This window comes from Zonotrichia albicollis, chromosome 11 (genome assembly GCF_047830755.1).
Source record: "Zonotrichia albicollis isolate bZonAlb1 chromosome 11, bZonAlb1.hap1, whole genome shotgun sequence".
In the NCBI taxonomy this organism is placed as follows: Eukaryota; Metazoa; Chordata; class Aves; order Passeriformes; family Passerellidae; genus Zonotrichia; species Zonotrichia albicollis.
In genome coordinates this window covers 158,219-177,909 of record NC_133829.1, presented here as the reverse complement: position 1 = coordinate 177,909, position 19,691 = coordinate 158,219, and the positions used below count along the sequence as shown (strand labels likewise).

Sequence of the window (19,691 nt, the reverse complement as noted above, 5' to 3'; positions counted from 1 at the left end):
TGGGAAGGTGGGAGGAGGGCCCAGGAAGGTGGGCCTGGGGCATTCTGTGCAGCCAGAAGAAACAAAACCCCAGTAATCCTTGAGGCAATGATAATTGTGAGGGCATTGCTGATGTCCCAGAAGAGCTGACAAGGAGCACCCTGGATCTCCATGGATCCATAGTGCAGCATCCACACAGCCCTCCCATGCCAGGATCCCCAGTCCTGCTGCTCGGGGCATCCAGAAGAGCAGTGATCTGCCCCCGTTAGTCAACATTGCTACTGGCATAAAGTGACGCAGCCTCTGCCACCGTGGTGCCTGCACAGCCCAGACATTATTTTAGCAGTGGTGACCCACATCACCTGGGGAACCCTGTGTGGTGCACAGCACCACCACCAGCAGCCTTGCCTCGTGCCACACGCCAGGGAGGGCTCCTGGGCAGTGTGGTCACCGTGCCCACCTGTGCCCACCTTTCCAGGCCCTGCCATTGCGGGGGACGGCAGCCTGCGGGCTGCTGGCCGGCCAGGCAGCACTGGTGGCAGGGCCAGCTGCAGCACTAACAGGCATGAAAACACTGCTTCTCAGTGCCATGCCATGGTCCCAGCCCAGGCAGCTGAGGCTGTGAACAAAGCCTGGCTGTTAGCATTCTGCTGGCAGCCCCTCACCCCCGGGGAATGGCCCCTGCAGATGGGCAAGAAAGAGAAGGCTCAAGCTGCAGGGCCAGCAGTTGCTGGCAGATGGGGAACGACTGAGTCTTGTGAAGAGCTGTGAGGATGATTAAGGGACTAAATTCTTTTCTTACAAGGTGAGGCTGAGTGTGTGTGTGTTGGGGGGGGGATATTTTCAATATGAATAAATAAATACCTGATGGGAGGGAATGAAGCAGAGGAAGATAGGCACTCTCAGTAGTGCTCAGTGACAGGATGTGAGGCACAAATTAAAACATAGGCAATTTCATCTAAACACAAGAAAACACTGTTTTTACCATGAGAGTGGTAAAATACTGAAATAGGTTGTACAAAGAGGTTGTGGAACATCCATCTCCAGAGATACTAAGAACACAACTGGATACAGGCCTGGGAAATCTGCTTTCGCTTACCCTTCTTAAACAAATGTGATTGGACTAAACAATCTCAAGAAGTCCCTTCCAGCCTACAGTTAGCCAATTCTGTGACATTGTGAAGCACTGCAGCCCTCCATAACTTTGCTCCTGGCATACTGCAGGGTAGATTCCCTCTGTTCAGTTGCAGCAGTTGATTCTCAGAACGATCCAGGAGCAGAGCTGTACAGATAGGCCATTTCCAGAAACACGGACTCCCTCCATACCAATGGACCCATGCACACCAATACCCCAAACTCTTTTTTAACTAAATTCAGAGGCAAAGCAGAACAGCACATGAACTCCAGGCTGAGCTGCAAACTGTGAGTAAGGCAGCAATACAGTGCCCTAAGGCAGCCCATGCCCGGCTAAGGGCTCTGTGAATCCAAGTGCTTTTCAGGCTGAGAAGCCTTTTGCTGGCCACTTTCTCTGTACAGCCTGTGGTAGCAGCTGCACAGACAGAGGATTTAAACACACAGCCTGGCACATCATTCCTCTCACTACCAAAAACCATATGCACCAGGAATGTGTAGTGGTATGAGTGACATTGCAGATATGGGGGCTTGAAGTATGCTGTTCAGGTCACTTCCTGGCATTTGTCCTCATTAGAGCTCCATCACAGTGAAATGTGTGCATTGCAAATGAGAAAATCCCTCCATTCCACTGACCAGTTCAAGAATATCCTTCTCAGGCTCCTGAAGACTGCTGTCTTCAATTTACCTGGAACAAACATCTGGACACAGCTCATCTCCAGATGCATTCTGAACACAGATCCCTGACCCTGTGCAGCCCTCTCCAACTATACTCAGAAGCTGCTACATTAAATAAATATCCTCTCTTCAGTACCATTGTGTTTCTCATTCTGTATGAACCCTCACTCTGTGTATTCAGGCACATTCTGATTTCTGCAATGATCCTTGTGCACATGCACTTGCAGGAGATATTTCCATCCATCATGCCCCCACCAAGGCAGAAAGCCCTTGGTCTTTACCACTGGTTTCTTTGGAGCAGAGTTTCTTTAGTCTCTAGGAACTGCTATCATCTATCCCTGTGGCCACTAGGATGAGCAAGAACAGAAGTATACAAGAAGGAGCACAGAAGATTCACAGGGTGTCATTATTGTATTTTCTGTATTATTCCCCACCCACATTTTTTTATGCATCATAACATAACCTAAGATCAGCTTTGCACCAAATAAAGATCTTCAGTTAGGATACACAGTGAAATCCAAATTCCACCCTGCCATGAAACTATTAAGCGCTTTTAGGGAGTCTAGAAGGTTTAATTTCTTTAGTGTGCTTGACTTTGTTTTTTTTTGACAATGAATTTAATGGACACCATGACTGTGCAATTTAGTTGCTGAAGTTCCTCACAGACTTTCCTACATGTCAGTAACTGCATCATCTATAAATTTAGCCATCTCCGTGTCTCTTCATCACTACTGTACTGATCAACTTTGTATTTAGTAGTGGAAATCATGAAGCCCTTGTACTTTACCTCTGAATGCCGCACAAAGATGACCATATATTTGTTTGCTAACTTGATGTCTGTCTTTTAAGTAGTTTTGACTCATGGCATTACTATGTATAGCTCACATACTAGAAGAGCTGAGGTACCCTTGTTGCTGTTCACAGCATTCTGAAGAAGGGCAGCAGAGGAGAAGCTGCTGATCTCCCTTCTCTGGTGACCAGCACAAGTACATGAGGAAATAGAATGAAATTGCATCAACAGAGTTCAGATTGGACATTAGAAAATGTTCTTCACCAAGAGAGTGGGCAGTCATGGGAACAGGTTCCCTGGGGAATTGCCAACAGCACCAAGCCCATCAGAGTTCAAGGGGTATTTGAATGATGCTCTTAGTCATGGTTTAATTTTAGCTAGACCTGTGAGGAGCAGGGAGTTGGACTTGGTGATCCCTATGGGTCCCTTCAAAATAACATATTCTGACTATATGGTCCCTTGAGTGCAGAATTTCTTTGGTTATGGCAGAGGATAGCAAGTGAAGAGCAAAGCCACATGGCTCTGGAGTGGATATGAACTAACCATTCAGGGCTGCACCTGCAAAGAGGCAGAGGGAGAGAACAGGGGAGCAGATGCTGTGGGTTTAGTGCTCAGCAGTCAGGCAGAGAGGTCTCTTCTGTGGAGGTCAGGCTAGGCTGGAAGAAAGGACAGGGCACTGGGGTAACTGTGACAAACAGGATGCTTGAGAGAGAGAGATGATCCTACAAACAGACAGATGGCTGTAGAGGCAGAAAAGGAGGTCATGCTGACAGCACAGATCCTTGTGTTCTGCTGCTTTAAATGGAAACACCTAAAGCCCTTGTAGCTGCAGAATAAATTCTGGGCTAGTCTGAAGAGCTGTCAAGGATGGCTATGCAAGATGCTGCTTGTTATTTTCTTTAATCTTTCAGACCATCAAATCTCAAAGGTCTTATTCTGTTAATCATGACTGGAAGAACCACACTTAGAGCTCACCATGCTGAAATCAGAGATCAAGTGTCAGGGCAGCAGGACCCGGTTTCTCACCTTTGTGAAATGATGCCTTAGGTGAGAGCACTGGGTAACTTTCAGGTGACAGTGCTGAAATCAGTCATGATGCTCTGACCAGTACAACAAATCAGAATGAACATAGCAGCCAAAAGGACTGGCACATCTCAATGAGAGGAGAAGTCAGGTGGGACTGTTTAGCCAGTAAAAGAAAACTCAGGGCAGAAATCTCACTTACCAGTCTGTGTACCTGTCTGATAGCAGGTCCAAATCTGGGCTGCAGAGCTCCCACATCTTTGCCATCCAGAGGATGGAGACTGCTTATCTGACCATATAGGAATCAGCCCCTTCCCACCCAAGATGCATTCTTTATCCCTCATTACCTCTCTTAGGCCTTCCCACACCCTTCCCCCCTTCTTTGTCCCTAAAATTATTTAGGTTTATCAGGCCAGGTTCTACCTGTAAAGTGAACACCAATAATACACTGATAAAAAATACAGAAGTTTTGGAGTCTGAAAATGTTATCAAGGCTCACAAACTACAGTGTTTAAAAACCAACTCTACCTCACTTCTGGCTGTCTTAGCTGACATGAACATCCCTCTTCAAGGGGACACTGTTGAAAAGACTCTAACAAGAAGATCCTAGATATTGCTATGGCTCAGTACCTTTTTGCTACACTTCAGCAAAGAGCTGAACCTGGGATCATGCGGTCTTCCTGATGTTTACTGAACAAAATCCATCTCTGAAGACAGTGAAACCATGCATAGGGTTCTTGTAGTGTATGCATTTGCAGAGCTATTGCAAGCTGAAAGACTGCCATTTCCTTCACTCTGAAATTACATAATAACACTGAGATAGTAACAGTCTCTCTCATTCTGAGGCTGTGAGGCCTCCAACTGCAGTTTCTTCAGTGCCAATGGAAGAAAAAGGATCCAGCCCCAAATGGTGTCCATTCAGAGAATGAAACAACACAGTCATTCACTAGCACTCCAGGACTGTACCAAGTACGGCAAGCCACAGCTCCTTGGTGGGAGATTGTAAAGGCCAGAGGAACAGCAGACAAGGTTCTGCACTGAGCTCTGGGCAGGGTCTGTGCACATACACAGCCCTGTGCCCCATTCCGCTGTGGACCCACTCCTCTGGCAGGGCAGGGCTGCCCCACGCCACCCAGCAGCGAGGGAAAGCAGTGAGCGTGCCCTTGCTGGAAGCACTGAGCAGACAGCCTGAACAGTGCACAGCTGGCAGGTGGGAAAGCAGTGAGTGTGCCCTTGCTGGAAGCACCATCACACTGCACAGCTCCTTCCTGCGCAGACAGCCTGAACAGTGCACAGCTGGCAGGTGGGACCAGCTCTGGCTGACACACACCTAGGAGCTCTGCCAGCTAGTGAGGTATGCTCAGGTGTTAAAAAATAAACACAAGTCTGCTTTGGCAGCCAGTACATAGCCAACAACTGTGGATTCACCATTCAGGTCCTCATGAGCTGGTTCCAGCTCAGGAACTCGAATGCCGTTTCCGGCACCCCAGGAATAGACCTGGATGTGTTTATCACAATGACAGGACAAGTCCCCCTCTGTTCCTCCTTGCCATTTAATGGCAGTGTTTTGCCAGATGAGAGGAGACTCTCAGGCAAGGTAAGGAGAGAGACATCAGGTGAGGGATACAGGTAGAACTTGGCAGAAACCCCCCAGCAAAGGCTAAGAGACACTCTGAGTCCTAGGTGGGTGGCTGCTGTGCACACTGGTGCCTGACCACTGCCTTCCGGAGCCTGAGGCAATGCAGCAATCCCAGAAATCCTGGGCACATCCAGCTGTTGTTGCTTTTCCAGAGATGAGCAGAGCAAAGGGCTTAGGCAGATCACTAGGGATCACAGCAAAAGGGCTGTCTCACTGCCTCCTTCCCTCCTGACACAGCATGTGATAGCTGCAGTAGCTGCTTATTTTCGTAAGATTATTGGGAAAGTGCTGTAGTTTTAGCTTGCTGGTGTGATTCAGCATCTGAGAATGATGAGAAACTGGCTTCAGATAGTGCTTTGTGGTCTAGCAGCAAGTGCTCTGCCTCTCATAGTCTGAAAAAAATCTACTGTTAAGATTTATTTTATATACTTTCTATTTTTGGGTCTTCAAACACGCCGCAGAAATAGAGAAATATTTATTTGTCAATAGCTAAATAAAAAAATCTTTCTCCTTAAAGGGAATCTTTAGTGATTTTCTGAGAAATTCATTGTGTACCAGCAAAGGGAAACATATTTTTAACAGAAATATGAAAATAATCTGAAAATTGGGAGGCAAGAAACTGCAGCAAAGTGCTGAGCCCCTGTCAAGGAGGGCCAGGGAAGAGCCATATGCTGCCTGTGGAGCAGTGGAAACCATCACCAAACAGGCCACAGATTCAACCAGAGCATTAAATGAGGGATTTTAAACTGCACCTAGAAAAGGAGGGGAAGTCAATGGTGTTTAAGCAGGAAGATATTACTATATGTAAGAGTTTTTATTTTTTATGAATATTTCAAAATAGTGTTAGATGATTTTTCACATTGAGATACCAAGTCACACAGTTAAAAACACAGCACTACTGAAATAAAGTCCTGTGGATTTGCAATAGGAGATGTGCCTTTTCTGGAGGAACTGAATAAACAAAGCACAGGAAAGCTCAAAGCAGTGTGCAGAGAGAAGGAAGATAATTCAAACATCTTCATGAAGCAAAGCGTTCTATTCAGACTGAACGCACACCCACACCAACTCATGCCTGTTAAAAAGGGCAAATCTCCAGATACTGGCTTTGGCTTCGGCTAATATCCCAGCTGCAGACTGAGGGGAATTTGGGGTACACGTGGTATATTGACCACTATTGCTCATATTCCAGTGACATTGAAGCTGAGTAGAAGGTAGAGGAGCAGCCTCTCTACACGATGCCCACACATGCACCAAGGGTCTCCGGCTCTGCTGTTGTGCACCTGGACCAAAGGGCGGCAGGGCTTACAGCCAGCCCTGACAGGAGTGCTGAGCAGAGGAGCACTCAGCACGTGCAGGAGCACCAGGGAGCCAGAGCAGAGCCGTGACGCACTCTGAGCTCCTCTGAGGGCTTACCTCAAGCTTCCAACCACAACACCCGCACAGTTGTCTCCAGGAGGACAAACAGGACAACCAGTCACAGATACACTCCCACAAAACACTGCTGCATTCCAGCTCCCTCAGTGTAAGGGGAGCTGTGAGGTACTAACACCAAAAAAGAAGAGAGCATCTGATTTGGGACACAAAAAGCAAACTTCAGAACAGCTCAGAGGCAGAGCAAAAGCCTTAAGAGCTGCAGAACTCTGCAATCAGAGAACTTAGTTTAAGAAGCTAAAGAAAGGAGACAGTGTCAGCAAGATAGCTCCACAAATGAAAAAAAAAGATTTTCAACAGGAACAGAGTGAAAAAGTAAAATTAATTGAGAACCATACTAGGATGGACAGAGAAAGGAAAAACATAGCCAGTAGAAAGAAGAATATCTCTGGGAGGACCAGGCAGCAGTGAAGGAGAACAAGATCTGGTTTCTAGAAATGTTGCTGAATCTGTCAGGATGAAGAGGGCTGAGGAATCTGAAAGTGTTCTCAGGTTTCCTTTTATGTGTAATGCTGGAGATATTTCATAACTCACCTTCCCATACCATTACTGCAAGCCAGGAGAATTGTTCATGCTTTAAGGTAAGAGCAGGCTCTGTGAAATGACTGACTGCCTCCTGGGCATTTACTACAAAGGTGAACCAGCAGCAGGGCAGAGAAGGAAATGAAATATTCCTCAAGGTGTGGGAGGCTGTGGGCACTTGCCATATCCCAGGAGATATTTCTGCTAACCACTTGCCTGTGCTTCCCATCTTCCCTCCTCCCTGTGGTATTTTCATGCCATCTAGAGCTCCTCTCCCAGGCAACCTCTATTTCTATACCATGTCAACCATAGCAACCATCTCTTTGCTCCCTAATTGCACATACTGTCTCACTCTTATGCTAAGGAGCAATTTGATAGGTCAGCCATTTTAGAACCACTAATTGAAGATGCAGGTACTCACTTTGGAAATAATTTCTCATATTTTTACTGCCTTGCAACTGGAAGTTATACTACCACTGAGACAACTGATAAGGTGAGCAGTTTTACCTAGTTTGTCAGCTGCTAGATTGGCCACAAAAATATTCTGTTCCCTGCAGCAGCTTTGCTGACTCATGTAGGCCTTGTATCCTTCTGCTGAGGAACAGTGTGTGGCATTCACATAAACCAGGAATGAAGCCCTGCACAGAGACATGGCCTCCAGCTGTGAGCAGCTGAAGCTGTGACTTCTTAAATGTGTCCGGCTAAATCCACAAAAGAAAATCTGAACACAACTTAAGACACCCTCTTATCTGGTGTCCTCACTCCGCCAAGCCCTGACAGACTTATTACAGCTGATCCCTTTGGAAACCAAACTAATGTTTCCCATTCCTGTGTCAGCTAGACTTCAGCTAGGAGTTGCTGAAGTCCCTGAAACAGAAGTTCCATAAAAACACTCCCATTGGCATGAGGCAGATATCCTGTTCCATGTTCCAGAGATGAAGACTCCTGTAAGTCATGAAGTTAGACAGCTTAATATCTCAATTTTTATAAGAATATGCATCCCTTAACACATGCTCTTACAACAAGAACATAGCACAGACTGAAGAAAACTGCATGTTTCTCTTGGTTGAGAAGTATCTGGGTAATATTGACTCTGACTGGCTTGGAGGCACAGCAGCTCATGATGATTTGTTCTATTTATCATTTTTTTTTTTCCTCAGCTGATCAATATGACAAATAAACTGCCTGAGGTAGGGAGAACTTAATTGTATAAAAGAGGGGATGACTGCACACACAGGAAAAAAACTCTGAGATTTCCTCCTGAGATGCCATATGTTTGTAAGAGAGTCCTGCCTCTGACTTACAGCAACTGTTTGGACTCTTTAAACCTCACCCCTATTGCATACTATTAACAGTCTCATTCCAAGTAGCTTTTCTTCTCTCTCTTGCTTGTTTTTAGGATGACCTGCTGGATGTCAGCCCCCATGAAGATACAGATATTAAACCAGCTGTGAACTCCAAGTGGCTGAGGTGGTTGGTGAAGCACAGGACTGCATTTTGCTAGCCCTTGAGAAAAAGCAGCTCTCCTCTGCCAACAGCTTTCTTTGTTGCATCTTGACTTTGCACTCCTGGATCTAGGTGACCCTTGATAGATCCTCTGCGTGGTCTGTGTTCCTGGGACTTGGTTTGTGGTGGAGTACAACAATAATGAATATGATACAAACAGTTATTTCAAAGTGGAGAACTTCAAGGTCTCCTCTCCATTGTGCCAGCAAACACAGGGCCTGTCCATTTAGAAGTGAAGGGAGAGGGCCTTGCAAGCAGCCAAGGCGGTTTCCAGCAGAGTAGTCCAGGCCATCCTCCCCTCGTTATGTCCTCAGCGCCACTGCCTCTCACCAGTCTGCTTGAAACAAGCTCACTCAAGTCTTATTCCACCTCAGGAGCCCCTGCTTCCCAATGCCACCCCATCTAGACAGGTCCCTTTCAGCTTGCAGATTACACAGTGGAATCAGGAACTGAACTTACTAACCAGGGAGAATAAAAAGGACCAAGAGAGGCTTCCATCACCACAAATGCTTCTCTCAGGGCCTCTTACTTGTTCAGTTCCCTCACATCCATGCGGGCATGGAAGCCTTTCTTGCTCCCATGCCTCCCTCTTCCTTAGCAATGGTCTTTGCCTTTGAGTGTGGACCAACAGCAAGAAAGAAAAGCCGTAACAAATGAAACTGACACATAAATCTAGCAACCAAGAACTGGGCCAAAACACGTATTATACCTATCAGCCTGCAAGCTGACTCTTCAGAAAGACGCTACGTGGATCAAAGGCACAGAGAGCCACCCTATCCAATGCTTTACCCTTGTGCAAAGGAGTAATTTTTGATGGAGGCCATTGACTTCTTACATGGCTTGGGTAGTGTCTGCATTTCTGTCTATGTGCTGCAACTTAACTTACCCCTCTTAGTCCATTTTAAGCAAGCTTTTCAGAACATAAATCTAGTCATCCAGAAGAAAAATCACTGGCTTCTTGCCCATTTCTCTTCTAAGAACATCTGGAGTTCCTGAGGACACACCGGACATTCCTCAGACAATTTTCAACAGGGAGCTACTAATGGTCTTTTCCTTCTAGTTTTTCTCTTCAATTACTTAAAATTTTGACACTGAAGCTTAATAGAGAATGGACAGGTGATATCAGTGAAATAAAAGGTTAGCAAAGTGAAAAAGCAATTAACTGAATTTCTCAGCTTGAAAGTCAATAGAGGAAGCCAGTTATGCTGCCATGCTTCTTAAACACAGTTTGTTTGTAGCTATAGCACATTGTGAAAAACAGCACTGAACTTTTACAGCCCCGAGGTAGGTTCTAGCACATTGCCAAAGACTTCAGTGCCTCGCAAGAAGGTGCATGAGTGACAGTAACATGTGCAAAGAGAAACAAATGTTATTCAGTAGCTTTGTAGCTATGTATTGATAACCGATATGCATATTGAATCCTGCCCCTCTGTGATTTGCAAGCCTCCTTTAGCTGGTGATTCTCAGCCTTCAACTTCTTGGAGGAAATATTCAAGCCTTTACTTTCAAAAGCAAAGAAAGAAAGGGCTCACTAATATCTTTCCAAATACTGATATTGAGATAATGCTGCTTTTCAGAAAAGCAGAAATTAATCCAAATTGTATTCCTCATTAAAAAATAAAACCAGAAAACTAAGTCAACCCAGTAATGTTCTATCCATTTGAGAAATCGGTTGAGCAAGACTTCAAGGGCTGTCTCAGGAGAACTAAGAACCTGCTGGCCAAGGAGATTAGTGCTCATGTTCATCTGTGAATAAAGCATCAGAAGGACAGAAACTTCCTGAAGAGCTGGATACATAACTGACTGTGCCATCAATACTAACTTTTGAGATCCAGGAGAGGAAGCTATGAGAGGAAGAAAACTGATCTAAAGTCACCACATGTAGCAATTTATCTCCATTTCTTTAGTGTGAAGCAAAGGTAAAAAGCCACAGAGCTGAGGCACAGCAAAGCATGAACTAATGAAGGCTGCTTTTTGTGTGTCCACCCTGCTCTGTTCCACCACCATAATCCCAGCTTCCTCCACATTCCCTGCTGTCCGCTGCCCTACTCTCAGCTCCCCTTGTGAGCCAAAACTCCCAACTGTGCAAGTGGCAGCGTGCTCAGGGACAGCCACGTGCTGCCAGCTGGTGTGCGAGGTGGAGTGCAGGACAAGCAGGTGCGCACTGCTCCCATGGAGGCACTGACCCTGATCCCCTGCCTGCTCCACCAGCTCGCAAAAAACTGGCAGAAGCTTGTTAATTCCAATGTTTAATTGAAACATTTTCAATGTTTTAGAAGGAAAGTGTTTACGGCAAATACAGAAGGTATATTTGTAAGAGGAATTCATACTGTGCACCCAAGCACCTCTAAGGGAATGGAGAAAAAAATAATACAAACTAAGAAGTTAGAACCAAACTATCTCAATACTTTCTCTAATCTTTCCTGTCAACAGCTACTGTGCTGGTGTTGGAGTCCACCACGTTCATGATTTTTGAGGGGGAAAGAAAAATAAATCTTTTTTCCACCTCAGTAAATTCCCCCCAGAATAAATTTTAGGCATTCATTTACACATAGCTTGCTCTCCTTCCTTCCATACACAGTTTCTGGGCTGATGGAGGGTCTCTTCTTCCCCAGGTACTTTTGCCTACCAGGCTGGAAGATACTCCCTGTGTTTTAAGCTAGCTGCTAGTGTCGGGTCTCTGTGTACTAACCAGACTGCCTGAACTGCTCCCATAGCATCTCCTCTCAAGGTCTGGAGGGCCCTCTCTTCTGCCCATCAAGGAGCAGTGGAAAGTCTGTGATAATGCCTGTCGCAAGCACCCTGGGCTCTGCTAGAAGCAGCGTCCACCAAGATCTCTGTACTCAGACGCCTATCACAAGAATCTATTACTGCATCTTTATCTGCTTCTGAGTTTCTTCTTCCTTTGCAAGATGCATCCCAGAAGTTACCTAGGAAGGTCTGTGTCTGACCATGTACAAAGAGCACAAGTCACATCCCACAGAAACTCGTGCTGAGGAACTACTCTTCTGTGCCTCCCCTGGTGTCCAGCCATGCCCCTTGGAGACACATTGCACCTCTTGTTCACATACATGCAGCTTCCTTGCTTTCATCAAAAAGCTGGCAATTGCTCACCATGCTCCTGTGATCCAGTCTACCATCCTTTTACCACCACACCTGCTGAAGATGTGACTCAGGTATGCCAGCATGACAGACAATGACGAAGAGTGGCAAAAGGACATGACAAGAGGTAGATTGTTTTGTCAGGAAAGAAACTACTGCAAAGCTACACATCTCTCTATCTGCAGAATGGGAGTAGGGCAGAAGGTCTCACAGCCTGGCCTTGCCAGATCACAGAAAAGGAAAGGAGAGGAGAAAAAAATGTGTCCCAACTCAGTAACTACTTGCTGGAGAAATTGTAAGGACAGAAACAGAGGCTGGATGCAGCCAACCAGTGTGAAGCCATCAAGGAGACAGAGAGGGTACTGACCTGACACAGCAAAAGGGCCCCTACCCCATCAGAAGAAAGAGGAATTCCCGTCATTCTGGAACAATGCCCAGCCTGCAGGGCTTTTCACAGCGGAACCAGAGCAACTTGGAATAGAAACAGCCTCGTCTCTGAGATCAGAGAATTTGAACCGGAGCTTGTTTTTTCTGCAGTCACAAGCCAGCAGGCACCAGCTGCAGAATTTGCCGCAGTGTGTGTGTGCGTGTGTCTCTGCGTGTGTGAGTGTGCAGCAGCCATGCTCCTCCCCTCCGAGCTCACTGTAGGATCAATGACACAGTGATTACAGCTCCCTCCTTTTCCCCTCCCGAATCACTGACAGTCCCAGTCTGATCGCTCGCAGCCCCCTCTCTTCTATATTAAGAAAGCTTTTGTTGGTATCTCTACTGACTTCTTTTCATTGCTCCCTCCCTGATTTACAAGGTTTTGCTTGTTCTCTTTTTCCCTCTTAGCCAAAACAACAGTGTCTGACAGATATTCACGGTCACATACCCAAGTCTATGCAAAGTGCCAAACCATGCTCTTGCTCCTCTAGTTCTGAACCCTGGAGAGAAGAAGCCATGTTTTGAAATACTTCAACACATTTCAGCTCTAGCATACAGATAATTTAACACTTTTACCAAGAAGCTTGCTGGTGGCGACACTAACAAATGCCAGAGATACCCTATTAAAATAGAACCTCATGTGTCTGTGACTGCAGCAGTATCATCATCACACAGTACCACTGGTAATGCAGGAGAGCTAATGATAAAGAGACAGCTGGCCCCTTATCCCTCTGTGTTACAAGGGCAGTCCAGCAAGGTGAGGGATGACAAAGGACTACTGCTAGGAAAAAGAAAGCATTTTGTTATTCTCACTTCTTAAGCACAAAGTCCCTGCTTATAGCCTAGTAGGATGAAAATCAGCTCCAAGATTGGCCACATCTTCTCCTTCTGCTGCCACAGAAAGGCTGCATGACTCACATTTTAGGGGAACCTTCCCTTTTTTCTCTCCCACCTACTGGACACATTTGGATGCTTTTTGGTTTCCTGTATTGGAAGCATGTAGTGTTGTGAAGCTTGAAGTCAGACTTCAGCTACTTCAAGACTACTCATATGCTGGTGTGCAGCACCAAAGGACAGAGAAATTGCAAAAGAAGACAGGCCTTGTATCTCTCTTCCATCAAATCGATAGCGCAACAGTCCACCTTAACAACCCTCCCCCCTCCTGCCTGGTATTAGCCTCATTCCAGCATCAGCTGAACGGTGATACAGACGCTAATGCTGTCTTTTACCAAGCCTTGCCCAAAGGCAGCATCTGTGAGATGCCTTGTACCACCTCCTCCGTTCTCCAGCAGCACACCATCCTCAGGGTCAGAAAACTATACTGGGATAAAACATAATGATGCAGGACTCCTTACGTTCCTCACAGGCAGAATACTTTCTCCAGATTCTTCTCTAAACCCATCTTCATACATTCTTCTCTGTGTTTGAGCTAAGGACACAAGCGCAGCAAACAGCTGAGCAGCTGGGGAATTTGGGTTTTGTTCCTATACTCGAGCACAAACAGCTGAGACGGGGGAAGGTCCGCAGATCATAGAAACTCCAAGCTCCATCCGCAGTCACCTTCCCCTCTTGTCACTAATCCCCCTCAACCCCCCAAATTCCAAGGCAATAAACCCGCACCCGCTATGAGCGCTCCGCGCAGGTGCGTTTGCTCACCTGCGACTCTGCCGGGGCTGCGCAGCCCCAGCAGCTCACCGGGACCGCGCACAGGAGCGCAGAGCCCGGACAGGTCCGCCTGCCGTCACCGACATCCCCCGCTACCTCCCCAGAAGGGCCCGTCCTCCCCGGCCGACCAACGTCTTCCAAAGCAACGAGCAGCATCCGAGCGCGAACAAAGCGCCGCCGCCTCCATCCCGCAACCTCCACGATACCGGGGCTCCTCACTCCCGACCGCCCCGGCACCTTTCGCTGCTCTCCCCAGGCCGGTGGGGAAGGAAGATGCACCTACCATCCTGCCGGGAAGCGACGCCGACGGGCTGCGCTGAGCGCGGAGGATGCGCCGGCACGGCACGGCCCGGCCCGGGCTGCGGCGAGCGGTGCCGTGTCACGGAGGGGGGAGGCGCCGCCGCGGCCCCACCCGAGCGCACGCTTTAACCCTCTGCGCGCCGCGGAGCGCCCGCAGCGCCAGCCCCGGCCCCCCACGGGCGGCCTGGCCTGCTCCGCTGCTCCGCGGCCGGCCCGGAGAGGCCCCGGCTCTCGATCTCCGGGCAACGGCGCGCACCGAGCTCCGGTCCCGCGCTGCGAAACACCCGACTAGGGTCAAACCGCGGCCCGCGCTCCGAAATACCCGACACAGGTCAGAGCCCGGCCAACACGGGTTCGGCGCTGCCCGAACGCTTTTCACATCGCTCTTGGGCCTCACGGGCCCCTCCGTCCTCACGGGCTCCCGGAGGGCTGCTCTCCATCCCACCTTAGGCGCCTTCGGCTTAATTGTCTCAAACTGGAACCTGACGTCGGACTCCAGCTGCAGAGCTGCTCCTCCAGTTAAAAACGAGCGACATGAAGCACCCCTGCTATGGGACAGATGTGCCTGGCACCACACACCAGCACCTGGCTGCTCATGCACGGACACGGGCCAGTGGTGAGCTTGGACCACACTGGACAGACAATGAATGCCAATGAGTGAGGCAAGAATACCAGATATTCAACCTCTGGAGACCTATTTCCAGCATGTTTTCAGATAAATGTTTACATTGTTTTCTGAGAACCTCACAACTTGTTTCATAATCAGCATCAGCTCCAAGGCACTTGCAAATAATTGTGCCTCCTTGTTTCTCCTTTGCTGGTTGCAGGCATCCCAGTTCAGCATTGGAATATACAGATTACTTCATGGTGTGCTAGTTGGCAATAGTGATTTTTTTGATTTTTTCCCCACAGCAAAAACTGAAATCGTTCTCACTGCCCTGCTTGCTTTACACATGATGCTGGCTTACTTTAGATTCCAGAATTAATGTGAAAGCTGGAGACCGCCTGTCAGCTGCACAGCAGGTCTCCCTCAGTGGTTTTGGAAGGACTGTCAGACACGATGCAATGCTCAGAAATAGAAATATCACAGAATTTTAAGTTTTAAAAGTTAAAAAAACCCCAAATCAGAACCTTCCTTTCTTTAGCTTTCAGATGACATCAATCAGTGGCAAATATCTGTAAACCTGAGGAAAAATCAATGCACTGGATCAAACATCTTAAATTTCTGTATGTTTTGGACAGGTAACTTTGCATCATATTTTAAAAATACCAAAGGTTAAAATATTCTCAAAGGAAAAACTATGAAGAAAATAGCTCCACACTATAGGTCCCCTGTGCACTACAATGGACATTCTTTGAAACAGAGGGGGTCATTATCACTACCCATTGTACCTGTCATCCCACTATAACCAGTATAACACTAGTTGAAGAGTTTTGCATAGTCAAAGTAAAAAACGAGTCAGAAGTAAAGAGCCAAGTAAAGAGGTGGGGATGCAGATGACTGCAAATCAAATGTGCAGTCCCCTTTTTAAGTTTAAAGATGCACCAGGTGAGCAAAGGATATTACCTTAAAGGTGCTGCTATGTAGGAGTGCTGAAGACAAAGCAGGAGGATGTATTTGCTATTACTGCTTCATATAAGCTAGGCTTCTTAATATTTGAGTTAACATCATCCACTTCAGTGCAAGAACTGCCCCAGATGGGTAGCCCAGGGACAATTTCACCCCTTAGGCAGTTCTTGTGGTCTTTTCTAATGAACCCACAACACTGAGATATGTCTGTCACTTCAGAGAGCAGTGCCAATGGTGCAGGAAGGAAGGGAGGGGATCACACAGTCTGCTCTAGAACTGACCCACACTGGAAACTGCACTGCCATCAGCAGATTTTTCAGAGCACTCCAGAAGGGCAGCTCCCATTGCACACTCAGGAAGGGCATATACCCCAGGCCATTTCATACAATGACACACAACTCTACAAGCCTTTTCCATTTCTACACCCACTACAACAGTGATCAAATTTAGCCCCTAGCAGGATATTTGGAGTAGCATGATCTCTTTCTGCATTGATTTTTTTTTAATATTGATATATTCTATTTCAAGCAGCAAAATTAGATTTTACTGTCTAATCAGGACATTTCCTGATACTAGTAATTGTTTCAAAATCCCTTCCTATTAACACTCACACAAGTACAACTTAAAGTATGAACTAGCTGGATATCCTTAAACGCATTAAAACCTTTTTAATATATAAACAGACCAATTTGTTATCTTCCATCCATGATCTTATTTTACAAGGAAACTATATTTTTTCAACAATATGTCGTGCTCTTTTTTCTTTTGCTTCAAAATACTTCTTAATGTCACAAAAATTTTGCATCGTCCAGTTGCTATTGAGAATTTACATCAGAAACAGCTATCTCTATGAAATGAATGTCTGAAGGTAGGTGCATCTACTGTCTCTAGTTTCCCCTCTCACTTTCCACTCTTAGTTACATGTTCACACCCCAGCAAACTGAAATGCATATTTTTATACATTGCAAGTGGATGTTTACAAAGCAAAAGTAATTTACAAGGTATGGTGGTTTTCACAAAGCACAGTTCTTGGCATTTGTGTACTGTTTCACCAGCAAAACACTTCTCAAAACTGAAGAGGTTCTTAAAGTAGCTGCGGCTTTTACCATGCACCTGTTATTTAAGTGGCCTAAGAAGCCTCCTGCACACATGTTCTCTGAGGCAGCCCCACTGCCTTCATATGATCAGATAGCAGCTGCAGATAATCTCTTCTTTTTAGCTTTTAAAGAAAACAACATTTAGCAATAAACCTAAAAATAGTCATCAGAAGCAAAAGGGAACTAGTAAGAGAAGCACTCACCTATCTTCAAGGCTCTTCCAGTTCCTAAAAAAAGGGCACTGAGCTTCTACCAGGAAGACCTAGAGCTATGATCAAGGTAATTTCCATTTCTTCAGTCCTTTAGGAGATCAGGAGATTCACCTGACAGTTATGGAACCTCACAGAGCAGGCACCAGGACCACTGCTAAGATGAGGCTCGTTGAGGTTCAACTCCAACAACCACTCAAACATGAAAGGTTAAAGACACTATTATTCTATGATCCAAGGATAGATTTATTTTACATATTGAATTAGAAAGAGACAGGGAGGGTTTCTCTATTTATGCTAAAAAGCCTCAAACCACTTTTTTCCATTTTGTCAAACTGACAACTATGGTTTGAAACAAAGACCCTGTCTTTAGGCTGTTCCCTGTCCTCATGGCTTTGAAAAGGCCACAAAGCTTCCTGTGATGTTAGGTGTAGTTCCTTTCTGACTAGGATATGGAATTAAACATGGAATTAAATTGTTAAAAATGTGAACACTTATTTAATGACTACACACCTTAGCCAGTATCACACTGACAGGAATATCCTGGATCATAAATAATAATAAGCTATAGACAGGGTCTTTCCCTAGGCCAGCATAAATATAAAAAGCCAGTTCTTGAAATGTTTTTCTGTTATTTTCAAATGCCATGGTCATATCTCCATGTTTTTCTCTACTATGATGTTTAAAACAGTTTTATTTAAATGAAGGCTGTATGTTTTTATGATGTATGAGATATCAAGAACTACAGCTAAAGCATAAGTCTTACAGTGAGTCTAAAGATCATGCTTCTCTAAACAAAAACTCCAAGCTGCCTACCATCTCAAGCTCAAAAACATTTGATTTTCTAAAAAACTATAGGCCAAAGGCTTTAATAAGAAAATATATTCTAATCAAGAATATACTATCTTCTGAGAACCTTGGGATAAAGAATAACCATGGCCTGACCCAGACATAGCCCAGATATTATTTTGAGTAAAATATATTTATTTTCCCACACCTTTGTGTGAAATGCAGAGTCCTACTGACCTCTCCATTAGTCTGCATCCCAGCTTTCAAGCTCTCACTGCACAAGGCAATCACAGCACATCCAAGAGCAGACAGCACACAGGACAGAAAAAACTGCCAAGAAGCACAAGGATTTGTTTGCATTTGGAAGATTGCTTTGCTTAGACTATCCAGTTACTGATTCCACACGCTATCTGCTTTCAATCAAACAAATGAACCAATGACTTGTTCAAGTCTTTGGCAAATCACTCCCCAAATTCTCTTGGCTATCTTAATTTCTGCAATTTTTACAGTGATTTTTACAGCAATTTTTACTCTTTTCTACAGGCTGTACTAGGATGCATTTAAAGGACTCATTTTTGTTGAATACTGTATCTTTCTCTGCAACTGTTCAATGAGTCTTCCTATCTCCTTTCTTATTTACAGGTATATGTATCTTTTTAATCTGTATGTTAGCTTAAATTCTGACCAAAAAGGTGTTTCCCACTTTTGTCAAGTTTTCTTATTTTTAAATAACCATTTCTGAAATATTGTGACAACCCTTTGATTGTCAGTGTAGTTCTATTTAAAGTAACCTTTAATACCTAAAGTATTTTATTCTTTTAGGTAGCTTTGCAGGTACAGTTGTATATTATTATTATTATTATTATTATTATTATTATTATTATTATTATTATTATTATTATTATTATTATTGTTGTTGTTGTTGTTGTTGTTGTTGTTGTTGTCTATTACAATACAATCACATATTTAGGCTTTTCTTCCTTAATTGGAGAATGATGTTTTCATCTTTCTGATGCTGCAGGGCCCAAGAAGTGTTTATTATCTGAGCTATTGAGAATTAACAGCCCTAATGTGGAATTTTAAAAGTTTAAAGGTGGGAATCTCAAGTCATCCAATCCATTTAGTTTTGTATCATTTTCTTCTTCAAGTAAGGTTTTACTGTTGTGGTAATAGCATCCCTAATGCAGGCCCAGAGAGACTGTGTGCACCTGCTACCAACCTCTTTTCCAATTCCTACTTTAAACAAATTCATGAACCCTGTGAGTTTTCAGTGGCAACATTCTGGTCCTTCTTGCCCCAGAAAATAAGGTTTTAAAAATGGTGATCCTAATTTAACTCAGCAACTGCAAACCTTTAGGGAAAACAACGGAAGATGACCTGTCTAGAACTCTCAGTGGAAAGGATAAGGAGGTTTATAAATCAAGGCTGTAAAACTGGAGCAAACACGATCAGTACCAAAAGGCCAGGAGGAACAGGAGCAGAGGGATGAGGCGAATCCCAGAGTGCAGTGAGAGCAGCAGTGTGCTCCTGCACAGTGTAGCTCAGCTCCTCAGCACCCAGAGGGTGGCACAAGAGTGAGGGGGACAGGATCAAATCCCAGTGATTGCTTAGTGACGCTGGGACAAACCCTAGTGTTTTCCTAATTACACTGAGCTCAAAGAAGAGACTTCTCCCAGGGCATTTCCAAGAAGCAGCACATATCTATCACGCCTTCTGCCAGTGCTGGAGTTGGCTGCACTTCTCAGCCTACATGAAGGCACCCCTGGTCACAACAAAGCTTCCCACATTGCCCATCAGACACAGAGAGCAAAGGAGAAGGGACAAGCCAGGTCTG

General features: G+C 45.4%; 1 protein-coding gene across 4 annotated transcripts in view; it reads right to left on the bottom strand.

Annotated features, from left to right (window-relative positions):
- The window catches only part of MAP1A (microtubule associated protein 1A), a 46,753-nt gene that overhangs the window by 16,631 nt on the left and 10,431 nt on the right, over nt 1–19,691 (bottom strand). The window contains exon 1 of one of the 4 annotated variants that reach the window (XM_005496009.4): nt 14,176–14,313. The exons of the other annotated variants lie outside the window; for them this stretch is intronic. The gene's annotated coding sequence lies outside the window, so the exon portion shown is untranslated. Of the gene's footprint in view, nt 1–14,175; nt 14,314–19,691 lie in introns of those variants that run through there. 4 annotated transcript variants of the gene reach the window in all.